Here is a 12,804-nt window from a genome sequence, read left to right as displayed (position 1 = left end):
TAAGTTACATATGCCTCCTATTCTCCTGTTGGGTTTGAAATCTGCAAAAAGTTAAACATCAAGAACTGGTGTTTTGTGACTAACTGTAGGTATGAGCATGTTTGTGCTGTACCAGGTGTTCAAATAAGCATCCTGTTCAATTACACTCTATGGATGGCAATTCGAAAAACCGGGAGTAAAAGTAAGGCATACACATGACCATATCATGTCTGCCTGGTCAAACGAATTGCAAAGTGATTTTGGTCTCCTGAGTTCATGTTTGTCATATTTGTATTTCATAAACAGTTTTGTTAAAGTTCAGGCGTTTCGTTTTCTCAATTTAATGTTTTATATTTTTCTTGCCAGGGCGACTATATAGTATGGGGTTTTCTCATTGTTGAAAGCTGAAGGCTTGACTTACTTACATCTAATTCATTTGATCTTTGGAGAATAGTTGTCTGGTTGGCAATCATAACACATCTTCTTTTATTTTATTATATTGATAAAGGTTTTCTTCTTCTTCATGGGACTGAGTCTGACTTTGATATCATTGATTCGACAGATATCACTTCAAAATTTCAAGCAAAAAGATCATCTGTCCGCCAAGTCCTCTTGGCACATTTATGATAAAGCACATGAACATTTTTGACCGAAATTGAGAAAAACAACTATATATTTGCAGATGTTACACCCAAAAAGTTTAGTCCTATGAGTGTAATTCCTAAGCCTGGGCGGTTGTATGGCTCAAGCATTATAACAGCCGCCTTAAGTGTCTGGTATGAACGATTTTGCGGATGACCCTTCTTGACAATTTTTTCAAACTTTAGATGATGCAACTAAAATTGTAACATCCGACTACTGCATGGCAAAAGTGGATTGGAAGTCAGCATATTGGTTAGATCAAATAAGGATTGCTAGCCAACAAGGTGACTGGTTTTAAATGTACATTCTCTGGTGGTAAATAATTTACCTTATTTGATCACAAAATCCCTTAAAGTTCAAAATTGACTCTAAATTCTGTCCATTATTTGTCCAAGGATATTATATTTAATGATGTCACGTAAGAGCTTTACCACTGTAGCTTAATAAAATTATTTATTCATTCATAAGCGCATAGATGCAGAAAAAGCTCCACATGTGCTTATTACTTTTACTTGTTACTTGCTATTGATTGGTCAAAAGTGTTTAACCCTCATCAGCGCATCACATTTCGGGACGTAAAAAAAAAGATTATGCCACTATGGAAGTTAGAATTTCAGGCGATAAATTAGCCGAGTTGAATATGAAGCTATAGGCGTTAATTAAGCGACCACACGCTTTAAAAAAGCAACTGCAATTCCGTGCGGGGAAAATAACTGGACGTTTGTGGGGGAAGATTTTTTACCAAGCAATATCAACTCATTTAGCTTGATTGGCATATGGCACACATTAAGGGTGATAAAGCACAAGATTTTGTTTGGTGGCACCACTTTATGTGATCTGTATGTGACAAATAATCATTCACGTCATTGGCAACAGATGCACGTCTTTATGTGCCTAGTGATAAAATCGCTATATGATTTCCCTTTCGCCAAAAATTTGCACATTTATGAACTTGAAGCGATATTTTTTTTCTTTATTGCTAGGCGTTGGTCAAAAGCATGACACAATAAGAGTGTTCTATTTTAAAGATAATGTAACATATAGCTATTCGAACAAGTCTTCGAAATTCTTCCGCAATGTCTTTTTAAAGGAGTTATTTTAGTTGTAAGCTTGTTATGATATTGTAACTATCATATTTATTTAGTTGGCCTAATTTGTTTTGTGTGGCCTTATAATATGTTTACATACAATTTTGTAGTTGTTTACAAAATGATAGTGTAACTGTGCAGTTAAGAAATCACTGGAACAATCATAGTTTATATGATGGAATGATTAGAACTTTCAAGTTGACTTACATAACGATTCCAGAATGATCATAATAAAAGATGCGTAATTTGAACTTCTTATATTGTTCTAGAAATTTCCATTCTACCGTTTTCTAGGAGTTTCCTTTCTCCAGTGTTCTAGAGATTTCCGTGACAACTATATATATACAGACACTGAAGTTAAACTTTCAGATATAAACATCAATAGACATTAATATTCTTAGAAGTTCTTTCAATTGGATTGATTCTTTTATTTACAAACAACATCATACTAGATTGTGACCTATTGGACGTAATATTCTGTTTGGATTCCCGAGAATATTTCCGAATAAAGAAAAGACAAAAGTTCGGACATATATTTTGACAGTTAAGTTGACATTTCTTTTTGTGTAATACTTCTTGTAAACTTGTGTATAATAAATCTTGTTAAATTTTATTATTGATTTGTGTCTTTTGTTGGCTTCAATGTAAAGGTGATTTCTGGCCGTAACAAGCTTTGTATAATTTTTGCATAAATGAATTATACATTGTATGCTAATCATATGCTATGGCTGATATGATTTCTTGTCTGCATTCACTTTTTCTTACCTACTACTCGATTTGTGCACAATCTTAGTTCCTATAGGTCTAGGCATTCCCTTCTTTTATTTTGCTTAGGCTCACAGGGTTTCAAGGACATAACAGCATTGAGTGGTATTGTCCTGGACTATTCATGCAATGCATATGCAGAGTCAAACAAAAAACATACATAACTTCCATAGTCCTATGTGGAGTTTTGTAATTTATTGAAGATTCTGACGGTTCCCTTAAGTCAAGAAAATTAGGCCAGATATATTGTCCACATGTCACGTCGTATAAAGTATAACTCTTTGTGTAAATATTTGTCTAACATACAGATTTTGTATATTGTCGGGTATTATGGGACGTTATCACTGCTTAGTTGCCTATTATACTTAAGATTTTGTTCCGTATTTTACCATACTCTCCTTTAATTATACAAAAGATGCTGCAATCAGGGCAGCCAGTCTAGTTGCTTTCTGTCCGTCGTCCACTCTGTTAACAGGATGTTTGTTACACCTTATAGTTTTCTTTACATGTTCCCTATACATAACCTAATGTGTTGTTATGTAATGTACATATTGACTCGTATCTATCTGAAAAGAAGGTGGTCTCTATGGGGTTCCAAGTTTACAGAATAATGGACAAACACAATAAATGAGAAAGGAAAATTCTGACCAAAAAATAATAATATTTAGTTGCTTAAATATAAAAAAAATAAGGAATAATGGGAATATGTTTTAGATAATATAGAAAAATGACGTGAAAAAAAAATACTAACAGGAGCAACACGACGGGTTCCACATGTGGAGCCGGATCAGTTTAGCCTTCAGGAGCACCTGAGATCACCCCTAGTTTTGTTTAAAATGGGTTCGTGTTGCTCTTGCTTTAGCTATAAGTGTTGATCCTTGTTTTTCAATATTTGTGTTGTTTATTCCGTTAACAGTCTCGTTTATTCTTTGTCATAAACATATGGATGTCTAATCATTTGATATAACTTTTCAACGTATTTGATAAGAGTAACACGACGGATGTCACATGTGGTGCAGGATCTGCTCACCCTTGTGGAGCACCTGATATCACCCCCAGTTTTTTGTGGGGCTCGTGTTGCTCAGTATTTATTTTTCTATGTTGTGGTTTGTTTATTTTTGTTTGTCTAGTGGTCTTTTTTTCTTTTTTAGTCATGGCGTTGTCAGTTTATTTTACGACTTCTGAGTTTGAATGTCCCTTTTGTATCTTTCGCCTCTCTATTAAAGAAAGAAAATTAATGTATGTTTGGACATCCTAGATTACATGTATATGACTAGTTAATTTCAATAATTTAACATGATGTTGTACGAATTGTCACATTTTACATTGTTGTTCGTGTATATAAATGCAAACGACACAGAAATGCTACAACTTCAAAAGAAGTTGGAAGTAACTTCCTCAAAACCTAAAATGAAGGTGTTGTTATAATTTTCCTTAGAAATGTGTAAAGATTACATACACATGTATAGCTGAGGTAACATTTAGAATTTATTGAAATAATTAATTTTGTTAGACACACCTGTTTATGTCTATACAAGACTAATCCCAACCCTTCTGTATGGATAGTAAAGTAATGTGTATGCTTTGATATGTTGTTCCAAGTTGTTTAAGAGTAATTTGAAATCTTTCGTCTGTGATAGTTGGTGGACTGCGGATTACTTTTGTACTTCGACTTAGGATCTTATATTCTAGCCATGTGTCCTAATTAATGGAATTTGTCAGTAATAGCTGGTTTGTTTGACCAAGTCATGTGTGAAAATATTTTAAATTCTTAAATTAGTTGAAATGATATTTGCCTTCTTGGGGCGTTATACTGTCACCCCTCTAAATATATTTGAAATTAATACTGCTTAGAAATCATTTATTGTGCATATGCTATAAGTTATTATTGTAAATCAATAGAAATGCTTATAACATTTAAATGTCGCATTATGAATTACATTTAGCATACATTTTTCCATTTATGAGTTCAGTTTGTGTATTTGCTGGAATATCAATCCATTGATCATTCCAAAAGCAGTTATGTGTTTCGTAAGTATTTCCATATCGTGATTTCACTCCTGTAAAAAGAAAAAAAGTAATTTAATTATGAATTAAAATTTGATTGTTTTTCCAACATGTCCAATGTATTTTCATTGTTTTAGAGAATTCAATGATATGTATTCTTATGACATACGTTATTAAATCCATTAAGAAACTACGGTTACCCAGTCAGGTAAAGTAGATATTGCATAAGTTTAACTGTCCGTTTTTATGTATTTTATACAGAACCTGGCTTTTGAGCGTGCCGAAAGAATTTCTTTCAAGCAGTGTTAAAGCATTTTGAATTATCATTAGATTTTATTTGAATACATGGAGATGGACGAAAAATGGCTTGTGATTTTTAAAATGAAATATTTTCGAACCTAACATAATGAAAACCGACAGTTCAGACTATAGTTTTGGGGAAACACATTTGGTATCCTCGAAATTAAGTTATAATAGTGCATTATATATTAATGGGAAGAACGCCATTTTACTAGGCTTCTACCACTACAAAAGTCAAAAAGTCTGAAAAGACCAGTTTTTGTCTGAATTTGCATGAATTTTTACTCGACATTCTAAATTTGTCTGAATAATTTTTAAAAATTCTTGACATAGTATGAATTTGTCTAATAAGGTTCTTGATTTTTCTTGACAAGTGTCTTGACAGTATGAACATTGTGTTAAAATTTCTCGACACTTCCTGTATCATCTGATACGAGTCTGGATTAGTCACGACCAACTCTTGACTGTCTTAAATTTGTCTCGATCTGTCTTGACATAATCTTGACATTCTTAACAATGTCTGAATATGTCTCGACATATTATTGACATTCTAAATAATGTCTGAATATGTCTCGACACATTCTTGACAGTCTTAAATATGTCTTGACACTATCTCAACAGTATAAATTTCGCCTGAAATGTGAACAGACTTATTCTGCACTGTTTATGACATTCTATTGCTGTTATATACTCCTTTTTATTATGGCTAAACTAAACTTTGTAGAATCAAGGATTAATTTGGTATAGTAAGATACCCTTTTGGTGCAACTAAGTTGGAATACCCTGAATAATCCCCCATGTAGTTTAATTTTGATTTATTTTTATTAAACATTTAAGTAATTGTTTTCACTTGGAATATAAGTCGAAGGTATTGACAAACAGCATTTAGATTTTTGCCGTTCGCTAAACTGCCAGTCAAATTTGCTTTACTAAAATAGGTGTCTTGTATCTCTTTTGGACCCCACAATTCATCTTTTGGGTTTCTGTGGCTAAAAAAAGAGGGGGGGGGGGGGGGTGCTTTCGTTTAGGTCAAAGAATTTGTTCCCATCTTGATTCAAAAACCTTATTCATTTTTTAGAACAACCCAAAATCATTTTTTATTCAAATTTGAGTATTGAATTTTATAATTTTTTATCAAAAATAAATATTTGTGATAACTCCTTCCTGAAAAGAAAAACGTGTTTAGAAATATATTATGCATGTCTGTTTGAGAGCCATTTCATAAGACCGATGATTTCTAAAGAAATCAATGATGGGACCCATTATAAATACATTTTTTTATTATTCCTGGAGTAGATAATAATTTTCTTTTAATCTTTGGGAATTACTCAATTTGTTTTTATGTTAAAATAATTAACTTCATAATTTTGATGAAGAAAATCCATTTCAATTCAATTTTTTTTCATCAAAATGATGATTTTCATTTTTATCTATCAACAAATTTTTTAAATTGTAGTGGCATGGTCGGTCAACTGATAAGTTGTATGGCTGATTACAGGTAAAGCAATAACTTCTATTTGACAGTTGCGTGTACTCTGGGGTGTGGAATACCTTAATTTTATGGGGAACATCCTGTCCATGTGTAATACTTAATATATTCCAACAGATGACATTACACAAATTTTTCTTCTGTTAAATGAATGATTTGTATATCATCATAATTTGCTATTTATATAAACCACATTTTTGTATAATAATTATTTACCATATCAACATTGAATATTATGAATGTAGAATGAAACATGTTTACAGTATGATTGGTTTGAATCATTTAATTTATAAGATTTAGGAATCAAAATTTGTAATTATTTAAAAACCCACATTGAAATTGTTTTATATCAACACACCCACATTTGAATTATTTTATACTTTAGATTTCATAGCCATATTTGCATTTGTAAAAATATTTATATACCCAAATTTTCAATTATTTTACATGCCCAACTTTTTTTGTTGTTGTAAAGAAGTGTAACTTGAAACAACAGTATATCATATAAAGAGAAATAAAGATTAAAGTTATATCATGAATATTGGTCATGATTTGTAAAACTCAGAACTGTCAAGTAAATTCACCATTCAAAATGTTCAGAATATGTCAAGCCATACTGAGAAAAAATAAGAATGTCGAGAATTTGTCAAGAAATTTTAAGACCATATTCAGAATGTCGAGAATATGTCGAGTAAATTTCATACAAATTTAATATAAATGAGAATTTGTCAAGAAAAATTAAGACACAAGTCATACTTTTGGAGAATGTCGAGTAAAAGTTCATGCAAATTAAGACAAAAACTGGTCTTTTCAGACTTTTAGACTTTTGTAGTGTACGAAACAAAACAATTAAACAGGCAAGTAATTTTAAAAATTCTCTAGTTCATCTCCTGACGACGAAGCATTTCAAAACAAACATTGGGGCAAAAATACTACCTAATGAAATTTCGAACATTCAAGACGTTTTCCTCATACATGCACCTCATATAGTTGTTTCATAATGATTAATTAGTTCCGTCTGCCTCATATCTTGACCTACATTTAGAAATTGTTAATGATGGTCGGTTGAGAACTAAACTTAATGACAAAAAAGATGATTTTCAATTTTCAATTTGTTAACATTTCATTTCTGTGTAGCAACATTTTAGCAGCGCTGTACGGATTACATATTTCCCAGTTGATACCACATTCCAGGGTGTGAGGTTCCTATTCTAATCTTATTGATAGAGGTGTATTGCTCACAAAGAAGCTATTGCATCAAACGGTCCAAAGTTTTAAGATGAAAAGATCCCGTCATACAATTCCCAAAAGCCTCAGTCTGTAGTTTGTTTGGTCGAATATGACTGTTTTGCTGAGTGAAAATTCATATTGCTATTAGATGTGTCTCGGTATTTGTACATCCAACATTCATGTATTTAATTATTATGTTCCATATGTAATACTGGTTAGATGTTGTTTTATGTCTTATCGTTTGTGGTTTTCATTCTATTTTTATTTTCGTTATGAACGTAAAAGTAAAGATATTAATCACCTAGTTCATTTATATGATTGTTAGGTTAAAAGCAACTATATGCACATGATTTATTTGTTTTTCACAGTTTAGAGGGAAAACCATTGTTATAAAATACAAATAAGTTCACCATTACTAACACAATTCTATATTAATATTCTTGTAATGGTCAGAAAATACATAAAATAACACCATTACAAACTTAATCCCAATTTCTTATTGTATTTTAAGAAATTTACCTGTGACGTCACTTTTTGTGGCGTTGGTACATTCGTGTGACGCACAGTTCATTATTCTATTGTGCTGTATTTGTGTTCTCTCGTAAATCAATTTTAGGTGTTCGTTGTTATTCTGTGGTTTACATGTTGAAATGGACTATTATATTATTTATTTGTGTATTTCTCTGTACTGAATGTTCTTGCATTTATTTGTACTTTATTCCTGTCACGTAATGCTGTCATTTTAGCGGTATTTTTAATATTGCTATATAAGCGGGAGGTTTGGCTAGCCATAACCATAAAACCACGTTCAACCCACCATTTTTTTCTTAAAATGTCCTGTACCAAGTTAGGAATATGTCAATTGTTATTACATAGTCTGTTTCTATGTATGTTGGCGTTTGATTTTTGTAGCAGTTCAGTGTTTCTGTTAATTGGTTTTGTTTCGTCTAACAGTTAATGTGTTTCCCTCAGATTCGGTTGTGACCCGGATTTTTTTCAGTTAAATCGATTTATGACTACTGAACAGCGGTATTCTACTATTGCCTTTATGGTATATATGTGTCACACATGACACATTACAGAAAGCCAATTATTTACCTGATTTTTACTTGATAAAAACAACGTGACGGATGTCACATCTGGAGAAGGAACAAATTAATCATCTTGAGCACCTGAGATCAACCCCACATTTAGGTGGAGTTAGTGTGACTTAGTCTTTGGTATTATGTGTAGTGTCTTGTTATATTTTTTTTAATTTTTTTTTGTCGTGACTGAGGTTTAGTTTTTTCGGTTATTGTTTTGCATTTATGATTTTTAAATTCCTTCTTTATCTTTTCTCTCTTTATTACATGTTTGTATTGTAAACTTCCATGTAAAAGTTTTTTATTCAATGAAGGTGTTTTACTTATTATAAATAAGACGAAGGATACATTAGAATACTCACCTGATATTAAATATTCATACCCTGTTGATAAAAACACTCCACATGAATTTGTCGGAGAAAGAACTTTAATGATACGTGGGAGCTTAATCTACAACACTACAAAGTGATAATAACGAACAATGGTATATACAATATTTAAGTATTACATGTTCCCTTTAAAATTAAGAGTCGACTTGCAATCGAATGACTCTGTTGTTATTCATTTATATTTATTTATAACACAAGCTTTCACTCAAAGATTTTAGCGATATATGTATCATTCAAATCTTCGTTTTCTAGTTTTCTGGGTTTTTTTTTTGTCAAATGTTGATGTCTGTCATTTACTTCCTATAATGTTGTAGGTATAGCCGTTTTAAATGGGTTTTCTTACACAATTTGATATTTAGTGTTTCCTTGTGTGTTGTGCATTATTTACTGTAAACATATTTCTGTAAGTATGTCAACACAATTTCAAAGCAATGTGTTTTATCTTTCAGTTTTTATCCGTTTATCTTCAAGAGCTCATATTACTGATTAGTAAGTACTGTTACTTAAAAAAAATATATGCCGAATTATTTTATGTGTAAAATTATTTTTTATAAGTTGTAAGGGTGACGCTAATTAGACAAACAATGAAAGTAAAATATACAACGTTTGGAAGTGTTTGCAGTTTTCTAAAAATTCAAAACTTATATTGGACAATAATTTTTTGTGAAGTTATGAATAGTGTGATTTGATAAATTTATAGTACTCAATTTCAGAAATTTAAGCGAAGTTTTTATTATTGTGAAAATTGGGACGAAAAAATGTCAGAAAAAAAAACTATTCTCATTTCAGATTCGGATAGCAGCATTTCCTGTAAACGCAATAGTTCATCATACATTTTTTGCACATTATGTAACAATCGCAATTATAATAAATAAAACGGAAAAACTTCTGAAAATACAGTACTTGTTATACATCAGCGTCTAATGGAATAACATTTAGCACACGTAAACCAATTTGATACGAAATGGCTATTTTGCTCTGCACATTTCTGAAATGAAAGAAAAATAAATGATTATGTACTTAATATTCAGTATTTAAAATTTCAGACTAGTGCATTGCGAAAAATTAATTCAGTACTTTTCAGATTATTCGGTTGCAGTCAATGAAGATCTGTTTAGTTTATATTCAGAAGTAAATTGCCTGTACACATTTAAAGCATACTGAATTGTCTGAAAAGCTACTAAACAGTGTTGAAATGACTGCAAGCGAATTGTCTGAACAGTACTGAATTTGCTACAGAGGATAAGGCTGGAAAATGCCTGAAAGAATGAAAATCACTTAATAATTTATGGTGCAGTCTTTTCATATGGTGTTAAGATCAAAATGACCATTTAAGGCTAAATTCGTTTGCTATTGGCGCTTTGTCATCTAAAAATAAGATGATGTTGTATGATTGCCAATGAGACAATAATCCAGCATATGCCTATGACCACAGAAATGTTATCTACGTGTAAATATATCAAAGAATTTTCTTTATATAAAACTATGCATGTTAAATTATACCACAAAATTATAATTCGGCTTCACTGTGTATTCAATTTTATCGACCAAGGGTCTCTGGCTTTCGATTATTCCTCTTGTTGCTATAATGTAAAATAAAATTATATTTCAATGATGTTGGTCAACCTTTCAGGTTTGCATAGACATAAAACATTGTTGCATATAAAGATAAAAGCTAGGGTCATGATAACACGCTACATGAATTAAATATGATTAATATACATTTACCCGTAAGTTCCTCGGTAACTTAAGTATAAAAGGCAAAGCTGATTATTAAGTTGATTTTACAAGGTTTTTTTTCAACCCCAGGTAAGGCTTTTTATGGCATTTTTTCGAATTTTTCGTGATAACCATCTAATGAGTCTTGTGTAGACGAACGTGCGTCTGGCATACACAGTTAAAGGACCAGATATATTTCAGTGCCACTGCTTTTTGCCCAAGTCTAGGCAGTAGTTTACCGAAGTTCAGTCTCTTTAATTGATTAGGAAGACAAATTAAGGCAACAAGCACATACTGAACTCCAAAAGGAACGAGACCAAGTGTTTCTATATGGTTTATTACGGCGACAGTAGATAACCTATGTTCAAATCTCTTAATCAATTACGAAAGACAAATCAAGTTTAAAAAAAACCGAGGGAATCGCGTAAACTCCAAAAGGAGCGAGATCGAATGTGTCAATATAAGGTTCGATATAAGACACACTCGGTTGATTTAAAAAATAAACCGGGAATCAAATTTTTTCAAGGTACCCCGTTGTATTACATCAACGACGGTGTTGTGTTTCGTTTAATTTTGACAAAAAAGCTGATTGATTTTTGCATATGCGCTTACCCTTTGCATCCACCTAAACATGCAATATCCGTAACATTAAAACGCAAACGTTTTTAGAAAGTGTTTTGTAGATTGTTGTTTGTCTTTTTGTCGGTTTTATTTTGTATTTGGCATGATTCGGTCGGTCTCTCCGACTTATGAGTATTGATTATCCTCTTGGTATCTTCAGGCACTTTTTGCAGTGATGTCAGCATATGGATCGTGGACTTGTATTTACAATAAGTTAAATACACCTAATCATTTGTGTGTTTTTTTTTTTTCATAACTGAAAATGATCACGTTATTTCAAAAAACATCGATGATGAGAGTAGATCTTCGAATTCGGGGTCATAATTAGATATATTCACAACTGTTGTTCGATTGCAGGTGATTTAGATCGAGACTTATTGTTGAAATAATTGATTTTGGTCGACGCTTGGAAGATGTCTTCTTGTTTTGTTATTTTTTTTCGTTGTGTTTCTCTTTTTCACGTGGACCACACTTCTTTTTATTCTTCCTTACATTTTTACCAGAAAAGTCATTTCTAGAGATTATCTATATCTACAATATTCACATACCAATGTTTAGTACCCTTTACACTTATGAATACTCATTTTTTGTGCACAATAAGGAATGTATACTCTTCAAGCTTACCGAAAGTAGCCCGACATAACTTCTTTTGATTGGTATCATACTTTGGACATTTTTGGCATCTTCTACCATACGCCACCGAAAAAATACATATCAGCGCAAGACACATGATGGTCACAATAGTTGGCCTCATGGTTATTCTGAAAAAGACTACTGAATGTAACCAATGTCAAGACCGTCATTTTCAATTATAATCCTTAAACTAATACCTTTATAAGAAAATCAAAAGGTGCCATATGAAATAGCAAATTTTCAGGATCTTTTAGTACATGTTACATGCTTGACTTACCGAAAACAAATTTAAGTTAACTAATGAAGTTTACATTACACAATACAAGTATACTTCGAATAAAAATTAGAATTGATCAAAAAATGGTATGCTTCTTCTGTGTTAACATAGAATAGAGTTGATATGATCATAATTATAAACCAACTGTTTACAATACTTTGAGTTTTTAGAAATACAAATGATGTTGTACCCTAAGAATACATTACCTTAGCTTTATTTAACCTTAGCTATATTTGACCTTTCGAAACTTTGATATCGATGAACTTCTTGGTATACTATGCTGTGGTTTTCAATATAAGATCGCAATTTATATTAACTGTTTCACATAAAAACAGTGTGTTTTTTTTTAATTTTTGTATTCAAAATACAGTTGTTATTTCAATTTGATAGATACAATGTATTCGTTATTTTATATTAGTGTTTACTTTTGAAAGATATAGGTGTTCATTGTCATTATAACACAGACTTTTCAGAATGACTTATGTAGGATCAGGTATTAGATAATGAAGCGTTTAAAGTATGAATTAATCATTTTATGCTAAAATGTGTTTGAGATTGCAATAAGCAGAAATGAAGAAAAAAA

The 12,804-nt window shown here is 31.5% G+C and overlaps 1 long non-coding RNA gene across 1 annotated transcript; it reads right to left on the bottom strand.

Annotated features, from left to right (window-relative positions):
- Window positions 1–4,318: 4,318 nt before the first annotated feature.
- Window positions 4,319–12,068, bottom strand: LOC127710993 (uncharacterized). Its single transcript, XR_007986441.1, has 4 exons — window positions 11,936–12,068; window positions 10,475–10,554; window positions 8,945–9,032; window positions 4,319–4,534 (listed from the first exon to the last, which is right to left on the bottom strand). It is a non-coding gene; the product is annotated as an uncharacterized LOC127710993 (long non-coding RNA).
- Window positions 12,069–12,804: the final 736 nt, after the last annotated feature.

This window comes from Mytilus californianus, unplaced genomic scaffold, assembly GCF_021869535.1.
Source record: "Mytilus californianus isolate M0D057914Y unplaced genomic scaffold, xbMytCali1.0.p SCAF_8, whole genome shotgun sequence".
Taxonomy (NCBI): Eukaryota; Metazoa; Mollusca; class Bivalvia; order Mytilida; family Mytilidae; genus Mytilus; species Mytilus californianus.
This window is presented reverse-complemented; position numbering and strand designations above follow the sequence as displayed.